The sequence below is a fragment of the Megascapheus bottae genome, chromosome 1 (assembly GCF_031878675.1).
Source record: "Megascapheus bottae isolate mThoBot1 chromosome 1, mThoBot2.hap1, whole genome shotgun sequence".
Taxonomy (NCBI): Eukaryota; Metazoa; Chordata; class Mammalia; order Rodentia; family Geomyidae; genus Megascapheus; species Megascapheus bottae.
Genome location: NC_143509.1, coordinates 5,998,028 through 6,012,574, shown reverse-complemented (window position 1 = coordinate 6,012,574; position 14,547 = coordinate 5,998,028). Strand labels below are relative to the sequence as shown.

General features: G+C 42.6%; 2 pseudogenes; both read left to right on the top strand.

The window, feature by feature from the left end:
• Positions 1–4,673: 4,673 nt before the first annotated feature.
• LOC150068154 (olfactory receptor 7D4-like) lies at positions 4,674–9,695 on the top strand (annotated as a pseudogene).
• Positions 9,696–12,388: 2,693 nt separating this feature from the next.
• Positions 12,389–13,336, top strand: LOC150068153 (olfactory receptor 7D4-like; annotated as a pseudogene).
• The last annotated feature ends 1,211 nt before the right edge of the window (positions 13,337–14,547 follow it).

The following is a 14,547-nucleotide window of genomic DNA, read 5'->3' as shown; positions in this document are numbered from 1 at the left end:
TGGAGTGCTTGCCTAGCATGCACTGAGACCCAGGTTAGATTCCTCAGTACCACATACATAGAAAAAAACTGGAAGTGGTACTGTGACTCAAGTAGTGGAACTCTGTCCTTGAGAAAGCCCAAGGAAAGTGCTCAGGCCCTGAGTTCAAGGCCCAGAACTGGTAAAAAAAAAATATATATATATATCCAGAATTAAGTATGGACACAACTAAAACTGGCCTAGGTCTCACTTTACACTATATATCTAAGACTAAGCAGAATAGCAAAAAGAAAAATAAACTAAGAAGAACTAAAAATATAGGTTCTCCAACGTTTTTCACGGCTGGGGGGCATGTTGTTTTTCCCAATATCAGATATAAAATCGCTTACTGGAGTCTCTGCTTTTGTGCTGTGATTGGCTGTCCTTGTAAGACAACTGGAATCAGGGTGGGGGCATTGGGGTTGGGAGGGGAGAATTTCTTATTTCACAGGAGAAGGCCTCTGTGGTATTTGGGCCTACCATTCCTTTTCCATTCTGTAATCTACATGTTACCTCATGGGAACAAAACCGTTTGGAGACTACCAGAAAGACAACAGGACAATTTAGTTAATGAAGAGATCTGATTATAATTCACCTATGGAGATGCAAGAAACTTTACATGCGTTTCTGACTCCCTTCTCTGATTCCAGTCTTCATGAAAACTGTAGCCGATCTTCTGAGGAGAAATTGGGGACAAGGGAAAGCTTTGGTGATAACCAAAAGACAGAACGGGGGGTGTCCTGGTAAAGAAAGATGGAATATAAATTCATGACAAGAGTGAGGTAACAAGAAAACTAAGTACCAGGCAAACCCTTGGAATAATGAGATTGGAAAGGGCAGATGCCCACATCTGCTGGTGAGGTCCCAGGACTTCAAGGAACTTCTCATTCTTACTAAGCTTATGATTTGCCAACCTCTGATTTCCTTTCTTTCTCTCATTTTCTAGAGCGCAGAACATCTTTCCCCATAGAGTTCGTTTCTGGAAAGTCTCTAGCTTTCCCCCACTCTTTCCCAAGAATCAGCCTGTGGGTCAGCTTCTCTGTGTCCAATTATGCAATCATTAACCACCCACAAAAGATATATTGGACACCAGGTATTGATTAGACTTTATTTTTCAGGTATGTTCACTAAATACTTTGTTGGCATATATGATTTAAGACGTATTGTTTGACCGGGCGGGGTTGGGGGGGTGGCAAAAAAAGATGTATTGTTTGTTTCCACTTAGTGTCCATAAGAAAATCTACCCTCAATGGATTTCTTTCTTTCTTTCTTTCTTTCTTTCTTTCTTTCTTTCTTTCTTTCTTTCTTTCTTTCTTTCGTTCTTTCTTTCGTTCTTTCTTTCGTTCTTTCATTCTTTCTATCTTTGCCAGTCCTGGGGCTTGAAGTCAGGACCTGAGCACTGTCCGTGGGCATTTTCCTCAAGACTAGTGCCCTATCACATGAGCCACAGCCCCACTTGTGGCTTTTCTATGCATGTGGTACAGAGGAATCAAACCCAGATCTTTGTACATGCTAGACAAGCACTCTACCACTAGGCCAAATGCCTAGCCCATTATTCATAAGGCTAGTACTTAGAGGAATTCTAAGTGTGTGTGTGTGTGTGTGTGTGTGTGTGTGTGTGTGTGTGTGTGTGTGTGTGTGTGAAGGGCCTTGAACTCAGTGGCTGTGCCCTGTTCCTGAACTTTTGTGCTCTAGTATTCTATCTCTGGAACCTCAGCTGTATTTCCAGCTTTTGGGTACTTAATTAGGAATGAGTCTCACAGACTCCAGCTGGGGCTGGCTTTGACCCTGATTCTCAGATCTCAGCCTCCTGGGTAACTAAGATGGCAGATGTGAGCCGCTGACACCCAACTTCAGTGACTTATTTTTGCAGTGAATTTTGGTGTTAACCAACATCCTTATGTTCCGTGGGCTTCCATTCCTGAAGTTGTTGCCAACACACTCTCTTATTGTTCTTCAACAGTTTTGAATGTCTTGTTTGTTTCTATTTGGTTTTGTCTAGATCTATATGTTAGGATTGTTATATGGTTGACAAGCTGGTCTGAGTTATCCTGGAAAAGGTGGCACTCAGGCTCATATCAATATCTTACACTTGATAGAAAAAGTGGTCTACAAACTAAGCCAAGGCCCCTCCACCTTCTTCTTTTTCCAGGTAGAGTCTTATGCTTCTAGGCTAACTTTGAGCGACTATCCTCTAACTTTTGAGTATCTAGGATGATAGGGTTCTGTCACCATGCCTACCATGATCTTAACTTCTTATTACATAGCCGACATTTTCATTTCTTCTACACTTAGATTGTCACAGGACCCAAGTGATATCCACACAATGATAAATAGTGACACAAGAAATCGCCCACAACCCACAAATGGACAGAATTTACCCATGTGAAGGAAATATTAAGGATATGGAAAAAGAAATTTTTACAATGGGCCTTCTTCACCCTCATTCTCTGATCATCACAGCAACTTCTCAATTCTCCTCCTCTACCAGCCCACTGAATACAGAGCACATGCACATTCTCTTCTCTGTGCATAGAAGGTTTTTGAATCCACAGATATTATTAGGTAATTTCTAGAATAGCAATCTACCAGTATTTTATGCTTCTGAGACCACAAGCAATTACCACTTATCAGAATGTAAATGTATATGATTGTTTATGTCATCAATTATGTGCATATTCATCTAATTGGGTTTTAAATTGCCATTATAACATATGTTGTAAGTTAATTGTACTAATACCAATAAACTAGTGTGAATAAGGAAGAAAAGAATGTTTTTAATCCATATGTGTGGGTTGTACAAAGGGGTTTTGCTTTGGTACTTCAACAGCTTTTATTGTACTCTGAAATCTCACGTGCGCATTGTAGTGTGTGTGTGTGTGTGTGTGTGTGTGTGTGTGTGTGTGTGTGTGTGTGTATGTTCATGAATGCTCATATGCACCAGTCCTGAAGCTTGAACTCAGGGCCTGGATACTGTCTTGGAACTTTGTTACTCAAGGCTACAGCTCTAACACTAAGGCCACAGCTCCTCCACTTCAGTCTGTTTTAGGGTGGTGCTTCAAACTGGAGGTAAGAATCACACAGACTTTTCTAGTCCAGGACGTTTTGGAACTTCAAACCTCAGCTCTCAGCCTCCTGAGTAGCTAGGCATACAGACCACAGGCACTAAGCTCATTGTGGGTTGTTTTATTGGCATAATACTGCTTTCTCCTCTTTTCTATGTTGCTCATATGCTTTTTTTTCTCACTCCTTCATCTTGAAAGAGGTCACCTGGAAAGCATTGTCTGGGAGGAGCCATCCACAGCCAGCCAGACTACATATTACATTCGAGCCACACAGGTAACAGACTTACCATGTTGTGTCGTGAAAACTGTTCTGTCCATCAACACTGCCTGGGTTTAAGACGATATGGCTGATGACAGCTAGGACCCCCCCACTTGTTAGGATGTTCCCAGCAAATCTTCAGATTTAGGAGACAGACGCTTGCTCCATGTTCTAGAAGCCCCACAGGACTGTTCCATGAGGACACCATTGCATTTCCCTATTCAGGCCTATTAGGTTGTGAATATTCGTGCCACATACACAAGTGGTAAAATAATTGTTGAAAGAACTTTCTGAGAGATGAGGTCCTGGGGAAGGGGAGGGAGGATGGATAGGGGGGAGGAAGGGTGGGGAAAAACACTACTGATGTTCAGTGAACAAGTAGGAAGCTAGAACCAGATAAACTTTGCGATGGGCAGAGCTGGGAGAGATGGGGAGAGCAAGGAAGGAGTGACTTTGATGAACAGGCATTGTGCTCACAAACTGATAGGGTGAATTGAAACCCCTTGGTACAACTACTCAAGGATAAGTTAAAAATATATTTAATATTAAAAGAAAAACTTTCTGAGGGCTACTAATTAATACAGCCAAATAAATCAGTGTCCTTTATGTCACTTAGGAGACAGCTATATAGGCAAACAAATAGACAGATAGATAGGGATGATTTGAAATCTAAAAGAGGCTTCTACAAGAACTGTATTTATATAAAAAAGTACTTCCATGACAAGTGTCACATCAGAAAATAAAGATTGTTGCCATTGTAAATAAATAATACATCACTATTACACAATTGATAGGATTAAAAAATATGGTGGTTATGAAAAGGGGCACATGAAATCACTTTCCAATATTCTACAAGGTTGTAACAAAATGAATCTCTTTAAATTTCCAAAAGGAAATCAAAGAAAAGCACTGGTGATACACATCTCGTCCAAGCTACTCAAGAAACTGAAAACTGAAGACCATGGTTCAAAGCCACCCCGGTCAAGAGAAGTCTGTTTGACTCTTATCTTCCATGAGCCACCAAAGAGCTGGAAGTGGATCTGAATTAGCAAAATGCCTTAAGCAAAAAAAACTTACAGGCAGCACCCAGGCCCTGAGTTACAAGCCTCAGGAATACCACCAGAAAATAAAGACATCAAAAACTCAGGGAATATAAAACAAAGGATATTTACCCAAATACTATAATGTTAAAGTGATTGGCTTTGCACGGCACTCCCGTGTGAAGCAAGCAGAGAAAGAAAAGGCTTCCCTGGGTGGGCATGAGCACCTGAGCTAGCAGTGGGTATTGATTGAACTTTTGCTTTCTTGCCCCAAGGAAAACAGCCAGGGCTATGACCGCACAAAACCACACAGGGGAATCACCATTCCTCATTTTGGGCCTCTCAGACGACCCTCAACTCCAGCCCATGCTCTTTGGGATATTCCTGTCCATGTACCTGATCACCATGCTCGGAAATCTGCTAATCATCCTGGCCGTCACCTCTGACCTCCACCTCCACACCCCCATGTACTTCTTCCTCTCCAACCTGTCTTTTGTGGACGTCTGTTTTACTACTACTACCATCCCCAAGATGCTGGTGAACATCCAGACCCAGAGGAAAGACACATCCTACCCAGAGTGCCTCACTCAGGTGTGTTTCTTTCTGGTTTTTGCTGGAATGGATAATTTCCTATTGACCGTGATGTCTTATGACCGCTTTGTGGCCATCTGTTACCCACTGAACTACACAGTTACCATGAACGCTCACTTCTGTGGCCTCCTGGTCCTCGTGTCTTGGCTTCTGATTTTCTGAATCTCACTAATCCATGTTTTACTGATGAGGAAATTAACCTTCTACCCAGGAACCACCATCCCCCATTTCTTCTGTGAACTAGCTCAGGTTCTCCAGGTGGCCAGCTCTGACACCCTCATCAATGACATCTGGATGTACCTGGCTATTGTGCTCTTCGGTGTGCTTCCTGCCTTAGGAATCTTCTTTTCTTACTGTCAGATCCTCTCGTCTTTAATGAAGCTGTCCAACACAGCTAGCAAGCACAAAGCCTTCTCCACCTGTGGCTCTCACCTCTGTGTGGTCTCCTTGTTCTATGGGACAGGACTTGGGGTGTACCTCAGTTCTGCGGTGTCCTCCTCTGCCCACAGAAGCAAGGTGGTCTCGGTGATGTACACAGTGGTCACTCCCATGCTGAACCCCCTCATCTACAGCCTGAGGAACCAGGACGTGATGGGGGCCCTGGAGAGACTGGGAGGCAGAGTGGTCTCCTGTCTTGATGGATTGTGAAGAACAGAACAAAGTACTCCATTGGAAGTGGGAAGACAAATTGGCTGAATATCAGATCAGTGACACTTTTACTTCATTATAGGATTCAGTGTATGTGTATATATAGACTCTTCCATCTAGAAAAGACATACTTATTCACGCTTACCACCAAAGCCCCTATGGCTTTGTCTGTCGATGTTTGGACATCTATCTTTCAAGGAAATTTTCTTGCGATCCATCAGAAGAACAACTTCTGTTTTCAGTGTGAATTTTTCTTAATATTCCCATTTGGGTTACTGTTGCACAACTTTCGTGGGCATTTCCAATTGAACATAGAAAGCACTTATCACAATCCAAGTTTACACAGTATCCCTGTAAGTTATCCTCTTCTATATTAATTATTCCTCCTCAAACACAAAACTACTTCTTCTTCTCCTCCTTCTCATCCTTCTTTACCTCTTCCCCTTCTTCCTCCTCCACCTCCTCCTCCAAGAATCCAAATAAAAGCCCAACACTTTCAGAACAGCAGTTGTGTACTTACATGAGAGATTTTGTTTTAAGTTTGAGGGCAATTCTTTTTTTTTCTTTACTAATTTCTCTTTCCTACTCAGATATGAACGTGTTTCCATGATAGCTATACTAAGTGACATCCTCAGATAACAGACAACAGTCTGAGGATGCCTGTTTCTTCTCAAAATCACCAGAATTGTTGTTGTAGATTTTCTTCCCAATTGACATAATACAGGATCAAAGTGTTTTATTGATTTTCATATTCTATGTAGTGAAAAGGTTGAATATTTATTCGTGGATTTCTTTATGGCCATTTTTAGCTCTCTTAAAGATTGTCTTGGCTGGGACCAGTGGCTCACATCTATAATCCTAGCTACGCAGGAGCTTCAAATTTGAGGATCACAATGGAAAGCCAACCTAGGCATTTATCTGCAATTGTCCGCTAGAAATCCAGAAGTGGTTCTGTGACTCAAGCAGTAGAGCAGCCTTGAGCTGAAGAGCTCAAGAACAGCAACCAGGCCCAGAGATCAAGACCCATGACCAACCAAAAAAAATGAATGTGTAAAGAAATAAACATTATTTTATCAATATTTTTCCTCATTTTGAAATCAACTTAATTGTGGACAATCAATTTTTGGTGTTGAGTATCTGAGAGGCTTTCCTTCTATCTCCTGGGACTGGGGTTCTTTGTAAGTGAATACCCCACACACTTCTCTCATTCTCATCAGCCTTTCCTATGCTCTGAATAAAGATTTGATTTGCTGCAATCCCTTTTGTCAATTTTTCCTCCTATTTAATGAAATACAACAGAACTTTCCAGAAAGTACTAGTCTTGGCTATATCTCCAGTTACATTCTATGTGGTTTTCTATTGTAATTTCAGCTTCAGGTCTTACAGGCTGAGATGTAGGATGGTGCCTCCAAGCCAGGTTGGGTAGGAAAGTCTGTGACACTCTTATCTCTACCCATAAAACTGCTGGAAGTAAACGGGGCAACCTGTGCTCACACCTGGATCCTAGCTACTCGGGAGCCTGAGATCTGAGGATCAGAGATCAAACCCAGCCAGGACATGAAAGTCCATCAGACTCTTACCTCCAATTAACCACCAGAAAACTGAAAGTGGTGCTGTGGCTCAAACAAGGAGAGTGTTAGCCTTGAGACCTCAGAGATAGCGCCCAGGCCTAGAGTTCAAGGCCCACAGCAGAGAGAGAGAGAGAGAGAGAGAGAGAGAGAGAGAGAGAGAGAGAGAGAGAGAGAGAGAGAGAGAGAGAGAGAGAGAGAGAGAGGTGATCTCTCCCTAGTAGTAAGGAAACAGCAAACAACGTACTGAATAAAGAAACCTGGAAGGTTGTAAGATCTAGATTACACAGGAGCCTGCATTCACCCTGTCACTCAGCACTGTGCCCCAGCCAGAGCAATCCATCAAGAGAAAGAAAAAGGTGCATCCAAATTGGAAAAACAAAACCCAAAATGTCACTGTGTGTATAAGATGTGACCTGCACTAAAGTAACTCCCAAAATCAGTTCTGATGCCAGTGGTTCAAGCCTGAACCCGCAGCTACTCCACAGGCTGAGATCTGAGGATGGAAGCTCCCAGTCATCCTGAGCAGGAAGTCCTCCAGGACCTTATTTCCACTTACATAAGAATAAGACAGAAATATTGTTATGGTATCTCACTTTGTTATCTGATATATTGAATTTATTTGTATTTGGTTGTTTGAAATTTGATAGGGAAGGGGGGGAAAACCAAGATGAGTGGGGGGTGTGGGGGGGAGGGAAATGGGTACCAACACATGTGAAAGGGTATCAATGTATGTGAATTAATGCACCTTCTATCTGGCAAATATCATGTAACCGTTTTACTAATTACAATAAAAAAAAGAATAAGACAGAAGTGGAGTTGTGGCAGAAGTGACAGAGCACCAACCTTGAGCACAAAAGGTATGGGACAATCCTCCAACCCAGAACTCCAGGCCTAGAACCAACACACACACACACACACACACACACACGCACACACACACACACACACACACACGCACACACACACACGCACACACACACACACACACTATCCATCTTTCAATAGGATCAGGAGGGAATGATATGTTTCCGGTTTTATTTAGGGGGTGTTATTTCTTTTCCTGCGTGTGTGTGTGTGTGTGTGTGTGTGTGTGTGTGTGTGTGCGCGCGCTGCTCTTGGAGCTTGAACTCGGAGCCTGGGCATTGTCCATGACTGTTTTTGCTCAAGGATTCTGCTCTTCTGCTTGAGCCACAGCTCCATTCTGCCTTTTTAGTGGTCATTGAAGAGAAGACTCTACAGACTTTTCTGCCCCACTGGCTTCTAACTCTAAATCCTCACATCTCAGCCTCCTAAGTATTTCAAATTACAGGCCTGAGCCAGCAGCACCTAGCTGAGATTGTTTTCTTTATTCCTTTTTCTCTCTCTTTAGTTTTTTTGTCCGCTCTTGGACTTGAACTCTGAGCCTGGATGCTGTCCCTGAGATCTTCAGCTCAACACTACCGCCCTACTCCTTGACCCACATCTGGTTTTCTAGTGCTTATTTGGAGATAAGAGTATCACAGACTTTAGTTTCTGGGCTGGTTTTGAACCAAGATCCTCAGATCTCAGCCTCCTGAGTAGCTAGGATGACAGGAGTGAGCAAAAAAACCTAGCGGAATTTTCTAAACTTGATTTCATAGAAATCCAGCAATTGGGCCGAGGGGAGCAATAACAGAAGAAAAGGAATTAGGGGCTGATATGAGAGAAATGAAGAACAGAAAATACAAATGTCCAGTTAACCAGGGAGGATACATTCATTAACTAATAAATAAATGATTATTCATTTATTTAATCCATTGATCAGGGCACTGAGCTATTGTTGTGATATTCTGAATGGATAATAAGGGTAACATATATGAGGTAACAAATACAATTTTATAGTGTGCTGGTTGTGGCTGTGTGCCTTTATCCAAATTACACATGGGACTTTTATCTATAATTTCAAAGCATAAGCTACTTTAATAATGAAAAAAATCAAGAATCTTTTTCCTTAGAGATCAATGATCTATTACATGTCCAAAGTTTCTTCAAGGCAGATGCCAAATCGACATGGCTCCAGAGATTTCGTTCCTATAGAAATTAATAGGTCCTTTGAGAATTCATTGTTATCTTCTTCTCAAAACAACAGAAAATAACAAAAGGAACTGTGTTCCCCTTGGAATAAATTAATTCCTCTCCCCTGTAACAGCCTACACTAATGCAAGAAATTAACCTACATCTGTTTATCCATGATGTCATCTTCACTTTAACTCATGGGAACAAAATGATTTGGAGACTAGAAAGATATTTCATTTCATAAAAACAATTATTTCATGAAAGGCAATTCATTTGATGAGGACATCTTAGTACATTCATCGTTTGAGTTGCAAGAAACTGCACAAGCTTCTGACTGCCTTTTCTGAATTCAGTCTCCGTGAAAACCCCTGCCAACAAAGTTCTAAGGAGGAGTTGGAGAGATAAGAAATCTTCAGTGATAATCAAAACAGAGAGGCATGATAGCCTGGTAAACACAGTGGAAATGTAAATTTATGGACAACAAGAGAAAAAAAAATGGTGTGAGTAGCAGGCAATCCTCTGGAATAGTGAAGATGAGAAGCACCTGAAGTGAGCTCACATGTGCAGGTGAGGTCCCAGAATGGCAAGGAAGTTGGAGTTCAGGCTTTGTGAACTCTGGCTTCCCTTCTTTCTCTCACTTTCTGCAACCTAGAGCCCCTTCTGCATGAAGTTCCCTTCTGAAAGGTATCTTGCTTTTCTTCACTCTTTCCCAATAATCAGTGTAAACTGTAGCTTTGCTACATCCGCTTACGTATTTGTTAATCACCTGTTAAGGCTCCACTGTATACCAGGTATTGTCTTTTGGGTTCCAGGCCAGGGACTTGTGTGTATTTGTGTGTGTATGCGTGAGTGTGTGTGTGTGTCTGTGTGTGTGTGTGTCTCTATGCCTGGCCCTTCAACTCTAACCCTGGCACCATTCCTCAGCTCCATTTGCTCAAGGCTAGCATCCTAATACTTGAACAGCAGCTCCACTTCCAGCTTTTTCTGTCATTATTTGAAATTAGGGATCTCATAGACTTTCCTGTCCAGTCTGGCTTTGAAATGTAATTGTCAGATCTCAGACTCCTGAGCAACTATGACTACAGAGATGAACCACCAATGCCAGCCTTGATTGGACTTTTTTTTCTTATTCTCCCCAATATTTTGCTGGTGTATCTGACTGATAATGTATGGTTTGTTTCACATTAGTGTCCATAACAATATCTAGCCAACAACGGAATTTTTAATAAGGAAGTATTCCTGTGTGTGTGTGTGTGTGTGTGTGTGTGTGTATCTGTCTGTCTGTCTGTGTGTCTGTCTGTCTGTGTGCCTGCATGTACATTTGCCAGTCATGGGTCTTGAACTGTGGGTCTGTGCACTATCCCTGAACTTCTGAGCCATACCAAATGAACTACAGCTCACATGTGGCTATTTGGTAATAATCAAGGATGAGAATCTCGGCCGGGAGTTTGGCCTAGTGGTTAAAGTGCTTGCCTAGCATGCATAAAGACCCAGGTTCGATTCCTTGGGACCACATATATACAAAAAAAGCCGGAAGTGGTGCTGAGGCTCAAGTGGTAGAGCTCTAGCCTTGAGAAAGTCCAAGGACACTGCTCAGGCCCTGAGCACAAGCCCAGGGCTGGCAAAAAAAAGAATGAGAATCTCATGGATTTCCCTGCCTGAGCTGGCTTCACACACTGATACGTCAATTGCAGACTCTTAGTAGCTCAAATGCCAGCTGTGAGCCACTGTCACCCAACTTCCCTCACCTAGCTTTGCACATGCACACTGGCTTCAGTGTGCACAGAATGGTTTTCTATGTATACCAACTGGAAAAGGGGGTTTTGCTGTGGTATTTCCATACAGGTATATATTGAGTTTTGATCACACTAAACCCCTCTGTAGCTCTTTCTTTGGTCCATAATCTCTGCCCCTGATTTCAACAGGGTTTGGTGGATTTTATCTTCATCTTCACACATATTCTCTATTACTCAATCCCATCCTTCCTTCCCTGTCCCTCAGGCTTGTCCCCATAAACATTTATATTCAACATAGATAGATAGATAGATACATAGATAGATAGACAGATAGATAGATAGATAGATGATAGATAGATAGATAGATAGATAGATAGATAGATAGATAGATAGATAGATAGAGCATTGAGCATATGAACCAAGTTCACCCAGTTTATTATTGTATGATCCATTAATTCTGCTGATTTCCACATATTATGTTCCTGCTCCAGAGCATAAACACATATGTTGTGTATTGTATGTATGTGTGTGTGTTTGTGTGTGTGTGTGTGTGTGCCAGTCCTGGGACTTAAACTCAGTATCCCTGAGACTTGTTAGTCAAGGCTAACATTAAAGCCATAGCTCCAACACTTCTATCGTTTTGGTGCTTCAAATTGGAGTTGAGAGTCTCACAGACTTTCATGCCTAGGCTGGCATTGAACCATGAACCTCAGATCTCAGCCTCCTGAGCAGCTAGGATGACAGGCATAAACCAAAGGGCATTTCCTCAATGTATTCTGTATTTGTAATATGATGTTGCTGTCTCACTTGGTCTATGTGGCTGGTATTCTTTTTTTCAATTGCTCATATTTTAGAAGGAATTCTCTGTCAGGAGGCATCCACAGCCATGTAGACCAGCCATGCTGTATTCCATCCACACAGGTAACAGATGTGTCATGCTAAGAGCAGCTCAGTCCAGGAACGCTGCCTGGGCTCCAGGCGATGTTGCTGAACTCCATGTACTGAGATCTTCCCCACAAATGCTCCCAACCTGAGATAGATGCTCGCTCCATGGCCTGCAGACATGGTAGGACGACTCCCAGGTGTTGGCCTTTGATGCCTCTTCACATTCACCCCAGCTCCACAAGAAGTAACACAATTATACCTGCAAGTTGAAAGCGTTTTCTGACTGTGGAGGTGAGGGGAAGAGATTGGCACATGAATGGACTATCCTAATACTCAATGTACAAACATGAACCTAGAACTGGGTAAACTGAGGGATGGGCGGGGCTGGGAGTCACAGACCATGATGGGATGACACTGTACTCACAAGTCCTATGTTGAATTGAAATCCCTTACTACAACTACTTACAACTAACTTCAAATACAACCATGTGAGCGTTCACTGATCTTTTGCTTTCTTACCCCAAGGAGAACAGCCAAGACTATGACAGCATAAAACCACACAGGGGAATCAACATTCCTCCTGCTGGGCCTCTCAGATGACCCTCAACTCCAGCCCCTGCTCTTTGGGATCTTCCTGTCCATGTACCTGATCAGCGTGCTCAGAAATCTGCTCATCATCCTGGCCGTCACCTCTGACCTCCACCTCCACACCCACATGTACTTCTTCCTCTCCAACCTGTCCTTTGTAGACATCTGCTTCACCTCCACCACAGTCCGCAAGATGCTGGTGGACATCCAGACCCAGAGGAAAGACATCTCCTACACAGAATGCCTCACTCAGGTGTATTTCTTTCTGGTTTTTGTTGGAATGGATAATTTCCTATTGACCGTGATGGCTTATGACTGTTTTGTGGCCATCTGTCACCCACTGAATTACCCACTTATCATGAACCCTCACTTCTGTGGCCTCCTGGTCCTCATGTGTTGGCTTCTCATTTTCCGCATCTCACTAATCCATGTTCTACTGCTGAGGAAATTAACCTTCTACCCAGGAACCACCATCCCCCATTTCTTCTGTGAACTAGCTCAGGCTCTCCAGGTGGCCAGCTCTGACACCCTCATCAATGACATCTGGATGTACCTGTCTATTGTGCTCTTCGGTGTGCTTCTTGCCTTAGGAATTTTCTTCTCTTACGATCACATCCTCTCCTCTTTAATGAAGCTGTCCAACACGGCTAGCAAGCACAAAGCCTTCTCCACCTGTGGCTCTCCACTCTGCATGGTCTCCTTGTTCTACGGGACAGGACTTGGGGTGTACCTCAGCTCTGCGGTGTCCTCCTCTGCCCACAGAAGCAAGGTGGTCTCGGTGATGTACACAGTGGTCAGTCCCATGCTGAACCCCTTCATCTACAGCCTGAGGAACCAGGACGTGATGGGGGCCCTGGAGAGACTGCCAAGCAGAGTGGTCTCCTGTCTTGATGGATTGTGAAGCACAGAACAAAGTACTGCATTGGGAGTGGGAGGACAAATTGGTTGAATATCAGATCAGTGATCCTTTTCCTTCATTATAGGATTCAGTGTGTATGTATGTATAGACTCTTCCATCTAGAAAAGACGTAGTAATTCACGTGTACCACCAAAGCCCCTATGGCTTTGTCTATCGATGTTTGGACATCTGTCTTTCAAGGAAATTTACTTGCTATCCACCAGAAGAACAACTTCTGTTTTCAGTGTGGATTTTTCTTAATATTCCCATTTGGGTTGCTGTAAGTTATCCTCTTCTATATTAATTATTCCTCCTCAAACACAAAACTACTTCTTCTCCTCCTTCTCGTCCTTCCAAATAAAATCCCAACACTTTCAGAACAGCAGTTATGGCCTTACGTGTGACATTTTGTTTTAAGATTGAGGGCAAACCTCAAAAAATTGAGTCACTCCAAAACTAATCTCCAAAGTAACAACCATCCCATTAAAAAATGGGCCAAAGACTTAAAGAGAGTCTTCTCTGAACAAGAAAAAAAAATGAAGAACTGCTCAACATCTCTGGTCATAAAAGAAATGCAAGTCAAAACAACTCTAAGATTCCACCTCACTCCAGTTAGAATGGCCAGGATCAGGAAAACTAATAACCACAGATGCTGGAGGGGATGTGGCCAGGAAGGATCCCTACTACACTGTTGGTGGGAGTGAAAACTCGTTCAACCACTATGGAAAGCAGTATGGCAGTGCCTCAAAAGGCTAAACATAGAGCTCCCCTATGACCCAGCAATTCCACTACTTGGCACTTAACCAACCGATCAGAAAGTAGGGCATACTAAACCCACTACCACAACAATGTTCATTGCAGCATAATTCACCATAGCAAAAATATGGAACCAACCTAGATGTCCCTCAGTTGATCAACAAGTTGTGGGATTTTTACACAGTGGAATTTTATGCTGCTGTCAGAAAAAAACGACATTGCCCCATTTGTTAGGAAATGAAAAGTCTTAGAAAAAATCATATTAAGTGAAGTAAACCAGACTCAAAGGAACACAGGCTCAATGGTTTCCCTCATTTGTCATAATCAGTAGAAACCTTGGGCTCTAGTAGCAGAGATCTGCAATAGAGCAAAACCTTGATACATAAGGCCATATAGGATGAAGCTAATTGAAAAGACCTCCAGGATATTGAAACAAAAGCCATATAATGAATGATTGT